Genomic DNA, 12,753 nt, shown 5'->3' on the forward strand with positions numbered 1-12,753 from the left:
GCCCCACTGTTGACTACCATCTTTAACGCTCAATGTAAGGTGGGACCCCCACCTTCCTGGAGAAGCACTATAATAGTGCCAATCTATAAACAAGCATTGGCATAGCCAATAGGTCTCGTCTTTGGGACCTTATAAGTATTTAGTTATGCAGCATGTCCCAAAGGCGAGACCTATTGGCTATGCCAATGCTTGTTTGATTAGTATGTTTATCTTTCCCTACATCGGGCCCCATAGTGATGATAGGAGGCAGTTTATCCTTGTGGTCAAAAATTTGTCAAATGTCCCGAACCGGCTTTGCTCATAGATGTCGATCCTAACCCCTGCACCTTCTGTCCTATCAAGAGCCCCCTTAAATTCCACAAAAGAGGGTAAGGATGCTGTAAAGTTTCTTCTGGGTGGACGCAAATGTGTAGATGCAGCTTGTCATAGTGTAGTCACACACCTGTTGATCTATTGGTGTGCATTTATTGGAAGCAGAGTGGATGCACTTTAAAATGCTTCTGCCTCCCTCCCATATCAGTCAGCTTCCTACTGAAATGCATGACAGATTATTTTATGTGTTCATTTTAAAAAGGTAGTCGGAATCATCATACATGACATTATTTAGCTCGTAGCTGCACTATATATATAGAAGTCATTGTTTTGTCTTTACACATCAGCAGTTTATTTTTTTAAATAAGCGTTGTACTCAGGACTCAAAGTTCAGTCAGACCCATGGGCCAAAGGCTTAGTTATTTTGAACTCCCGGCTCAGATGAAACGACGCCCCCCAAAAAACAAAAAAACTTTTTGCAGCGCCATGCTAACAGGATTAAAGAATTCAGTGCCGGAGAGGCGGAGCCAGGAGGACTTGAGCCTTGGCCCCTTGTGTGTTTTTACGGGGGCTTGACAATATGGAGCAGATGGTTTGTTACAGGCACAGCCTTGCAGGAACACCGCCCTCCCTCATAACACTTCCCTTTTCAGCACGGTGGTTTCCATGGGAAACTTAGCAGGGAACCTGGGGTCTTGGTCCCATCCTACTGCTGTTTCAAGTTGCCCCAAGCTGGAGACACCCTCATCCTCCTTAACAAAAAAAAACAAGTGAAAGTGAAACCGATTGCGCTAAGGGATGCAGAGAAAGCAAAAGCAGGGAAAAACAGACACACACAGCATTTCCCTTGCAGGAGCGAGCAGGGCACCATCTGTTTGAAAGTTAATTACAAGCAGATGTCGCCAAAGCTGCCTCCTGCAAGGGAATCGCCAAACGTGCACGCGTTGCCATTGAAAGCAATGCAATACGTGCTCGTTTTTGGGCGAAAAAGCGAATCGATTTCAAGAGGACCCTCCTATGCAGGGCAGGCACACTGCGTAGGCAAGACCTAAAACGGGGATAAAGGTCTACTTCAGTACTATAGATCCATCTCTCTCTTGGACAGCACCTCAAAATTGATGGGGCGTTTACTGTTGAACAGGTTGGAGGATTGGGCCTGTGAGAAGAACATTTTGATATCAGCACATTATGGCTTTCAACAAGGTAGGGGGATGAAAGATCAGTGTTTGAACTTGAGTTTGACAATCACAAAATATACGACGGATAAGAAGGGGCAGATTTTAATGGCCTTTATGGACTTATTGGCCGCATTTGATTGTGTGACCCACCCAAAATTATGGCTAATATTGGAAGAGATGGGTATAGATGTAGCGATAATTAATTTTATCCGGCAGATGTACTCATAAGCATGTGTCCATTATGAGAAAAATGGGGAGTGCATGAGACCTATTCGGTATTCACCTGTTACAACGCATTTTTTACAACGCACTACCACTACAACGCAGGCATTACAACGCATACCATTACAACGCATAGCGCTGGGGGGCGCTCTAGGATAAGAGGTAAGTTTAATTTACTATCCAACACCTTCCCTAGGGTCCACGGGGACTGGAGTTAGAATAGTAAATTATACTTACCACTATCCAGCACCCCAAAGCGCTATGCGTTGTAGTGGTATGCGTTGTGAATACCGCGTTGTAATGGTATGCGGAGTAAAAGTATGCGTTGTAACGTCATACATCCGACCTATTCAGATCTCAAGGTGCATTAGACATGTCTGCATCCTTGCCCTTTTTTTATTTTCAAACTAAACTAATTGGGTAGAGGCCGTAGTTGTAGTTTCTACTCCAGACATTTCCCTTTTTTAATGCAGTTCCACTTCCAATACTGTCATATGTAGATGATGCTGTTTTAATAGCATGAACAGAGATGGCATTACAAAGTCTTATAACGGCCTATGTGGATTTTATGAAAAGTCTGGATCTGAGAGTAAATGAATCAAAATCTTTTGTACTGGTGACAGTGACATCCTCTTTTAAGAAACTCCCAGCCTTCTATATAGGGAAGTGGTGGACACTGTCCCCTATTTTGGGGTTGTGTTTGACAAAAAGCACTCTTAAAATGGTGGCCAGTAGGGCTCTTATAATGGAGAGAAGTGTAATGTTATCAAAAAGTTGCAGTCAAAACCCACAGAGACAATAAAAAAGGTATATAGAGCAAAGATGATTCCTGCTGTCACGTATGGGGTAGGGGTCTGGGGTATGGTGGCAACAGACTCCCTGCAAAGGCTAGAGGATGGATTTCTTAAGAGGTTATTGGCCCTTTCTTGCTCCTGTTCGAATTGCAATTGCCATATTGAACTAAGTTCACTATATGTATCAGATAGTATTAGGCTTGCCCCCATCCTACTATGGTACTCGATCTGGAGGAGGGATACTGTCAGTCTAACCCAAACGATAATAAAAGATTGTTTATCGCTGGATAATACACATAAGATTGAATGGTTGCACTGTGTAAAGTCCATATTGACTTCTCTAGGTCTGGCCGTGTTGAATACAAACCATAGTCGCTGCTTTAAATTCCCTAAAATTAGATTAAAGGCAATTTTTGCCTTAAAGGCAGAATACGAGAAAAAAGAAGAAAACTATTTTAAATCTTCTGTAAAGTTATATCAAAGGTTGAGGTACATCTTGCCTCTTTTGAGTCTATATAATTTTAGCCAATGTTTCCCAGCGCTTTAATTATTGTAAAAACTTAATAACCCAACCATATGTTTTGCGTCAGCTACATTTCTTTGGTCCTGCATGAAATGGAGGAGAGCTGCTTAGCTAGGGAACACTGAGTTCACTTAAGATGTGAATGTATTTATTTTAGTCACCATTCAGCACTTTATAACATCTTTCTTTCCAGTTTCCTAGGGGTGAAATATTTTAAGATTTATTTGGAATTTTAAAAGAACAAGTAATTGTTTTTAATGTATTTTAAACTGATTGGAATATTGTTTGTTAATGTAATTGATTTCAGATTTTTTTGTAAAACTTTTATTTATATAAGTGTGAAAAGTACAGTTACCAATTCTTCACACGTATCAAATATAACAGACACAGTCCATACAGTGTACATTCTTTGTTATCTTCTAGGTACATTACAAAAGTGTTCGCACCTGGTCAATTGCATGAATAGCGTTACAAAAATTAGTGTCATTTGCATTTGATTATTCCAAATCTTGAGTCACAAGAGGCATTTCGCAGATATTCCCTCTATATGTGTTCCAGCCTCATTTTTATCCATTTTTTGGGGCAGCCCCAGTGTATGTATATGGTCTTTTAAACTACCTTGGCTGTGTCCACATCCCTGCACCATTCCGTGAGTGTGGGGGTGGTTGCTACACCCCAGCGTCTAGCAATATTCCTCTTGGCTAGCATAATAGATTTTAGATTGTTTTTAATGTCTTTCTTTTTACTGCGAAAAAATAAATTGACTGACTGATTGACACAATCTGGTATGCTGTGAAATAGCAGCAGCCAGAAAAGCAAACACTGCCAATGGAATTTACAACAGCATTGGCATGAGATAGAATCTGATAAAGATGAGATGTGCATTAAAAGCTTCCTACTATCACATCAGGCACTAAAGAGAAATGGCACACTAAAGTAATTATAAAGTTAAAACAAAAAAAATGGTTTGCAGATGTGCTCCTTGTGAGAAAACAAAATGTAGTCACTCAAAGTGAAGTTAACCAGTGGCTTATGTAGGCAGACCCACTTCCCCATGCTATAGGCTGTAGTTGGCAAATGTGAATGACACAACAACAGACCAATGAATGAAGAGAGGTGGCTGAAAGCCCCTATATGTAAGTATAATATACTTGTTTTAGTAAAAGCAAATGGTCTTGGCTAATGCCAGACCTAAAATACCTAACTGCACCATCATCACTTTAGGTACGTTCAATTTGGCTTATATCTGTCTCAATGTAATAAAATAAATGCTGATTCAATGATGGCATTAATTTTTATTTTTATTTGACATGTTTATAATGTGTTTTCTATGTTCTTACTTAATTATCTAAAACTTCTCCTTTCAACTGCATCCACATTTGTGAGTGGTCATCAAGTGGCTAAAATAGCAGCATAAAATTTCACTAGGATCTGTTAAAACTGCTAGAGGGCAGGAAAGGGTACATTTCCCCTACAGGTTACCTGGATACTCTGAAAAACAATCACTGATGGAGCCAAAACATCTGAGTTATACTTTGAGGCCTAGCTAAAACATTTTAAAAGTCTGCTTCAATAAAAAACTAAAGCAAGCGTTGATAATGCCAACAGGTCAGACCTACTGATCAGGCAATGTCAAGCCGGATCAAAAAGTCCATGTAGGACACCAACCAACACCCACGACCCACTCTCCTTCCTTCACTGCCGCCTCACCTTCACCCACCTCCTTACCCCGGTCCCTCCCACAACCTACTGACCCTCACCGCACCCTAGCCTCTCAAGTGCATCGTCCTCAATGTACCATCCCTCGACAAAGATGCCATAGAGATCTGGGAACTCCTCGCTGCTGCCTCGCCCGACATCGCCTTCCTGACGGAAACCTAGATGAACTTCATTTCACGCCAGATATGGCTCCTGCCATCCCTGACGGCTACAAGGTCATCTGCAAGGACAATCTCATCAGTTCAAGAGGATGCATCCCCATCATCCACAAAAGCCCTCTCTGCCTGACCACCCAATCAAGTGAACCAACCACTCACATGGAACACCTCCACTTCCAGATATAGACCAAAGCGAAGACCACACTCCGTGGCACCCTTGTCTACAGAGCACCAGGTCTCACACTTCTTTCACCGACACCATCGTCGACTTCATAGCACCCAAGGCCCTTGCATCAACCAACTAGATCCTACTCAGAGACTTCGATTTCCACTGAGACAACCAAAACGATCCAAATACCTCCTCCCTCCTTTAGAACATCACCAACATAGGACGTATACAGATAGTCACCTCTTCTATGCTCACAGCAGGACACACACTCGTCCTCAACTTTGCAGCAGGAAACAGCATCTCCTACAGCCACTTCACTGAACTCCTCTGGACTGACCGCCACTGCATCCACTTCTCTCTCAACAAACCCACCGCACACTAGCACGCCCACCATTTACCCTGCAGAAACTGGAAAAAAGTCATAGAAGATCAATTCAACACCCTCCTCAATGACACATCACCACCAACATCCTCAAACATCAACTCCAAGGCATGCAACTTCCACCAATGGATCGCACACTGCGCAGATACTCCTGCCCCCCTCATGAAAGCCACTGGCAAACAACACATCAAGAAAGCAAGCTGGCTCACCCCCATGCTTCAAGAGTCCAGACGCACCTGTAGACTGCTCGAGAAGACATGGAGCAAAACTCCAGAAGCTCATGCCGCTTTTAAAGCAGCCACCACCGCACGCCCCCACCTCATCGAAACCACAAGGAAGAAGGCCCTCCAAGACAGAATCACCAACACCACACACAATAACAAAGAACACTGCATCATCATCAAGGAGGTTGCCAAACCCCACAGTGAGGCCTCAGACGACCCAGCCTCCCAAGATCTCTGCAGCAGACTCTGCACCTTCTCCTACCACAAGATCAAGACTATCTATGACAACTTCAACACCCAGGTCCATCCTACCACACCAGCAACAACCACAGCCGATGTCACCCTCCCATGACCGACTGCACAGCTGGTCCCCACTCACCACGGATGACACTATAAAGACCATGAAAAGCATCCACTTCGGAGCATGTTCGGACCCCTGTCACACAGCATCTTCCACAGAGCCACCATCTCACCCGAGCTATGCCGAACAATCAACTGCTTCCTCGAGACCGCCACCTTCCTGGTTACTGGAAACACACCGAGATCAACCATCTCCTGAAGAAACCATATGCAGACCTGACGGACCACAAGAACTTCAGGCTCATCTCCCTGCTACCCTTCCCAGTCAAAATCATCGAAAAAGCCATCAATGCCCAGCTCGCCAGATTTATTGAATCCAACCACATCCTGGACATCTCCCAATCTGGATTCCGAAGCAATCATAGCACAGAGACCGCCCCCCTCTCCACCGATGACATCTGCACCCTCCTCTACCAGGGCAAAATTGTGGTCCTCGTCCTACTGGACCTCTCGGCGGCCCTCAACACTGTCTCCCACCGCACCCCAGCCACAAGAATCCATGATGCTGGTATCGAGATAAGGCACTTAACTGGATTTGCTCCTCCCTCGCCGGCAGAACACAACAGGTTAGACTCCCACCATACCTCTCAAAATGGACAGAAATCAGCTGTGGAGTCCCTCAGGGCTCCTCCCTCAGCCACACCCTCTTCAACATCTACATTGCCCCCCTCACACCCATCATCAGGAACATCGAGCTCAACATCGTCTCCTACGCTGATGACACCCAGCTAATCCTCTCCCTCACCAAAGAACCCACTGTCACCAGGAACACCTTCCATAATGTAATGAAAGCTGTAGCCACCTGGGTGAAGGACAGCTGCCTGAAGCTCAACTTGGACAAGCCAGAAGTCCTCATTAAGCATGGGCGAATTTTGTGAATCTCGCGTTCGTGAATTTTGCGGATTTGCGAACTCGCAATCCGCAAAATCTGCGAATTCTAGCGAATTTGCAGATTTTTTTTTGTGTACGCAAGGATTTCTGCCAGTTCGCGAGGGTTTCGTACCAGTTCGCAATTGCGAACTTACATTTCGGCACGCAACGGTCGCGATTATATTGTTTCTACGTCTGGTTCATCATCACAGGTTCCCAGCACCCTCTGTTTCACCACTGCAACCCTCTGTTACATCACTGCCACCCTCTGGTTCATCATCACTGTAGATTATGGGGGGGAAAAGCAAGCACACCAGCCCTGCTTCAACTGACATGAATTAATTTGGGGTTAGTTTATTAATGTGTCACTGTTTTAAAATTCCAGTCTGGCACCTGCTTCCTTATCTGTAATTTGCTTTCTGTTGCAGTGCATTTTTTTTCCCTGGACCTTTGTGGCCTACTTGTAGCTATTCTATGAGCCTGCTGTGAGGGTCAGAGCAGGGTCATACAATTGTTGCAACTAGCAACTGAATTCTGGAGGGGCCCCAGTCAGGAAGCACTACAGGAAATTGTTACTAATGATGAGTTTGAACTCTTGCACCTGCCGAGTGCTTTCAGTTTTGAAAAACACGTTTTACTGCAATTTCGCGGGATTTGCGGGGAGCGAACACTCGCGAGATCGGATTCGGAAGCCGCAAATTCGTGCGAATATGCAATTTGTTTTTTTGCGGCGTGTTAGTTGGCAAGGTTTTGTGCGTTTTTGCGAGCCGTTCGTAGCGCAAGGCGCGAATTTACCCTCGCGGTCGTTCAAGGGCGCGGCCATTTTGTTTGCCTGACGTATTTCAGTTTCCAGGCGCGAAGTGTAATCTCGCAAAATCTGCGGCTTGCCAGTACAGTTTCGCGTGTGTTCGCAAGGAAAATCTCGCGCGAACTTACCCGCGCGGTCGTGAACGGGCGCGGCCATCTTGTTTCTCATTCATTGCTTTGGTTCTGGGCATGGTCTTTGTATCCTCTCTAAATCTCTGCCATCCTTTGCTTGTTTGTAGTTTTTTTTAATCTATTTTACTTATTATCTATCCCTCTATTTTTCTAGCCCTATATTTTTGTGTTTACTGCTACTTTTGGTTAATTTTAAACTACTTTTTTAAACTCTTTTGTTTTCTTCTCTTCCCTATTCTATTTTCTTTATTCCTTTCCGCCCAGACCATGGTGAAGGGAGCCGGGAAGCACCCCGTGCGGGCGTTTGAGGGGGGAGGAGGTCGTACCCAGGGAGATCTTTACCCCGGAGGAGGTGGGCCAACTCATTTTTTATGTTCAGCGCCGCCTCCCCAGGACCATCATGGGAGGCGGCAAGATCAGTGCCGGGTACGGGGTCCGGGAGCGCCGGAAGCGGTGGGAGAAGGTGTGCCAGGCCATTTACCACCACTCTCGGGTCTGGCGCACCTACAACCAGGCCACCCACCGCTGGACGGATGTCCTGACCCGTGAGCGAGATCTGCTCGACCTCCTTGGCCTTGAGATCCCCGGGCTTGGTGAGTAGTAGTAGCTATTTCTTTACTACTATGTTTTCTCCTGCTGTGTTATTATATTGCAAATTTTAGTTTTTTACCAAGAGCAATAATGCTACTCATTACATTGTAGGTAAATTATATTTCAAAATCTTCTGTGCATTTCAGGTACACTGCTCTCCTTCTTCTCAGTAGTGTTGCTACTATGCTTATTTGTTTTAGATTTTGTGTTCATTTCATTGGCCTGTGAAATTATGTATGAGTGTAGTTTAAAGAACTGCGTAATGCTACACACTAAGGTTCAGATTTTTAATTACCGGCGCATCCCTGCAAAGTAGCAGGGATGCGCTAGTAATTGTGCGTCACGCCACCATCACCCATGGTGCGCCGTATTTACAATGCGGCGCACCATGGGCCCAAAACCTCACCAAAGCGTTACGCATCTGTGCCGTAAAGGCGGCGCATTGCTGGAGTTGCGTCGCAACGATGGTGCAGCTCCATCAATGCTCTGGGGTGCCCTATCTCCCAAATGCTGCGTCAAGCCGTACGTCTGCTTCAAGCGGGCGCAGGGTTTGAGTCACGCATCATTGTCCTCAAAGTGACTGATTGAAATCTTGTAGATTTCCCTCAGCCACTTTTAGGATGCGTTCCTGCGCAGGAACGCCCTCCCTTGCGCCGGAACGCCCCCTTATTAGTGCAGGGCTTTACAACGTGATGCATCTCCCATATGCGTCACGTTGTTAATATACGCCGCACCATTGCGCCTCTTTTGTGCTGTCGCTGCGTCACAAAAGTCACGCAACAATGGAGCAAAAGACCCGCAAGGGGCTTCTAAATCAGCCCATACAGACTTGAGTCCAGTCCTTCCTTTGTACACATGGCAATAAGAAGAAATAGTGGTGGTGGATTGATAGTTTGAGTATTTTAATGACTGGTTAATGTAGTAGGAAACTTTAGTGTTGTCGCTGATCTTCAATCACGATGGACTTTGGCTGTCACTTCGCGTGCTGCGGACTGCTGCCTGCCAATCCTAGGCAAACCTTTTTAGTACTTTGTTTAGTGAGTTACATAAGGTAATTTCCAATTTGACGGTCCGCAAATCAGGCAATACTAAAGTAATAACGTAGTCGACCACATGAGATTGGTCAATAATATATCCCGTGGAGTAGTTGTCTATTTGCTATTTCGCAAAAATATTTTGTTAGTTCTTTTGAAATGTTTGATTTGGTTGACAAATATCATCCATGTTTTCTGATTTTCTTTCTTTCATGTTGTACATCAGCTTCCCCCAGGAGCAAGAGAACGACACAGGAGGAGGAGGAGGGTGCTGTTGACGATGCAGGCCAGGACCGGGCAGGCGAGGGCTCCTTTGCTGGCCCCAGTAAGTTTTAATTTTAATATAGAGTACTTATTTTTTCCTAGCGTTCCTCATTCGATTTTTTCTAAATCGTCTTTGACCTTCTTGTAGAAAGGATCTAAATTCTTATCCTGCCTCGACTATGACTCCGTGTAGTATTACTAGATTATTCTTATTAGTCTGTCTGTGTAGCTAACTAAGATTGCAAATTTGGCATTTCCATTGGACTCCCATTCTAGTCAGCAATAGCTCTATGCACTGAGTGCAGTCCTCTGGGATTGTCCATAATGTCTTTTCAAGTATTCTAAATATTTATGCTTTGACAATTGCCAACAATAAAAAGGTGAATGGCCACCAAGAAAGAATAAGATACTACTTTACTTTTGGTTTGGATAGGAGGACAATCCATTCTACTACTGTTGCAGGGACAAATCTGCACAAACAGAACTATGGACACTAAATAATGCATTGCTTAGCTTATCAATTATAATAGGTGCTGTTAGACTTTCCACATACCTCAGTGATAACAGACTTTGTAGTTGAACCCCCAATCTCCTTACTGACTAGATAGTGTGGCAGAGTCATTTAGCTCCCAAAGTCACCGATGGCAGAGGCACGGACTTATGCTTGCAAAAATTCCAAAACCTTTAGCTCATCCACTCTAGTCTGGAGGACCAAAAACCACAGAGTCTATTTGAGTTTAAAAGCGTTATTAAAAGTAAACACATTTATTGAAATCAAGTTTGTCATAAAAGTAAACGTTTAACTGGAAATGGAAAAGTGCTTAGTGCTGACGATTAATTGGACACATTTCTTGTGGTCGAGCCGAGCTCTCACCTGGTTTGAACTTGATCCTGCTCGTGTTCTTAGAAGTCAAGCTTCTGTCTGTTAGGAGGAAAAGTGGTGCGTGTTAAAAATAAAAAGCAAGCATTCATCAGTTGTGCCAAAAAGTGCAGCAAGACAACAGCCTTCCATGGAAAAAGGGACATTTTTACTTTACAGTAGACAGTCACAAATTATTAAATTGTATACAGTTTTTTTCACATTTCTTTCTTCCTCCTAGACCAAATATTATATAGTAGTGAGTGGTGTATTCTAACATTATTAAATGTACTTTGTAGGTGGAACATCTGGAGGCGGGGCCAGCGTCGAGGTGGTGGTGGCATTGGACGAGGAGGACAACTCTGGGGAGGAGGCGGTGCAAGTGCCGAGCAAATCTGTGGGGGGTGACACAGTGGTGGCGGGCAGAGGTAAGCTATACATTCCTTACTCATTTGAGATTGAAGACTGCAGAGTGTGCTTTCTGCACGGGTGTATTATAAATAAACCAGGTAGTAGGCTCCTCTAAATGAACTTCGACTTAGCTGTGAAGTTTTTGGCGAGAAGAATCCCAATCAGATCTGAGGTGAACTTGATGGAAGGGCTGAACGAAAAGCGAAAGAAGGGTGTAAGTAAGTGTGGAAGGACGAGAAATGTAATGATGACTGGCAAAGAAGAATGATATGTGTTTGCTTGGTCCCCGAGGTGGCTGGGAAGGAAAGAATATGGAATGGTGCATGGCTGGGTGAATGATGAAGCAAGGATGGGTGTAAGGAGAACAGCCTGGGTGGGTGAAACAGAAACTGTATGTGTGCATAGACTTTGAATGGATGGATGCCTGGATCATTCACAGTACTATCTGACTCTTAGATAGCATATGTGTATCTAGAGAGAGTAGACGGTCACTGGATGAACTAAGTGTTACTTTGAAGAGCATGTAACACTGCACCCGCACGTCCGTTCCAGTGTAGGAAAGGCAAGGAAAAGAAGTTGTAATTTTGTCCAAATACTACCATGAATAGTAGCAGTAGTTTGTATTGCAACTGCAAGCACAGCATATATCCGGTTATTACGGTGGACACTCCCTACCTCTCTTAATAACTTTAGTTTAGTAGTAGTGCGTCATTCATGTGTGGGGGTATCACTGTTCACTCCATAATAAGCAAAGCACCTAAAGTCATCCCATAAGTCATCAAATACATCCCATGTGAAGTGATAGATAATCAGATTATTTAGCTTCTTTATTTTCCTTTTCTAATACTCATTTGCACTGTAGGGTGAAAGCTAAATTAATTAAGCAGTAGCCCTTTTAACAGAGTATTCTCAGTGCCACCCGTAATAGAAAAGTAAGAGCTTCACCACCTGCATGTACTGGACCGGTACAGTAACGCAAGTCTGTCTCACTCACCATGGTGTGCGTCTGTTTTTCTCGGGTGCAAGTTCACTGCGCTGGCATTATGCCGGATTGCATAAGATAACGTACCAATTTTCCTAAACAAGAGAGAAGAAGAAGAATAAGACTGGTGTACTGTCATAGTCGACTGTAATGGAAGTCCATAGTGCTTGTAGAATTTGTCCCTTAAACTCCCACTAATGTTAGAGCAAGGATGAAGAAGTCGGAGGTTACATAGATACTGTCCTCAATAGTTATGTACTGTGCTTTCAATTTGCTACTTGTACTGTGACAACTTTCTGCTCAATCATTTTGTGTTAATCTTAAGGAGCATTGGTTACAGACTATGTCTTTCTTTCTTTATGTAGTTGCTCCTTCCAAATCCAAGACACCATCAAGGAGGAAGGAGCTGGCTCGAATGTCCCGGCAACGGAGGCTGGATGCCACTGTCGCTGAATATCGGCGGCTGGTGGCCCTGGAGGAGGAGGAGACGCAGTCTGGTACAACAACAACGTCCACGGGGACAGCTGCATCCTCCTCCGTGCGGGCTGCCAGCCAGCGCAGTGCTCCAGTGGTACGGAGCCGGGCTACCAAAGCCCAACGCCAATGCCGAGCAGCAAAGACAGCAGCTGCCCCCCACAGGATTTGCAAGGCACACCGGCGCCGCTTATCCCTCAGACTGTCCTACCTGGAGCAGGAGGTCCTGAACTATAAGAACTTGGTGGAGGGCCTCCGCTTCGAACTTGCCACCCTCCGCAAGGAGCA

The sequence above is a fragment of the Lissotriton vulgaris genome, chromosome 5 (genome assembly GCF_964263255.1).
Source record: "Lissotriton vulgaris chromosome 5, aLisVul1.2, whole genome shotgun sequence".
NCBI lineage: Eukaryota > Metazoa > Chordata > Amphibia > Caudata > Salamandridae > Lissotriton > Lissotriton vulgaris.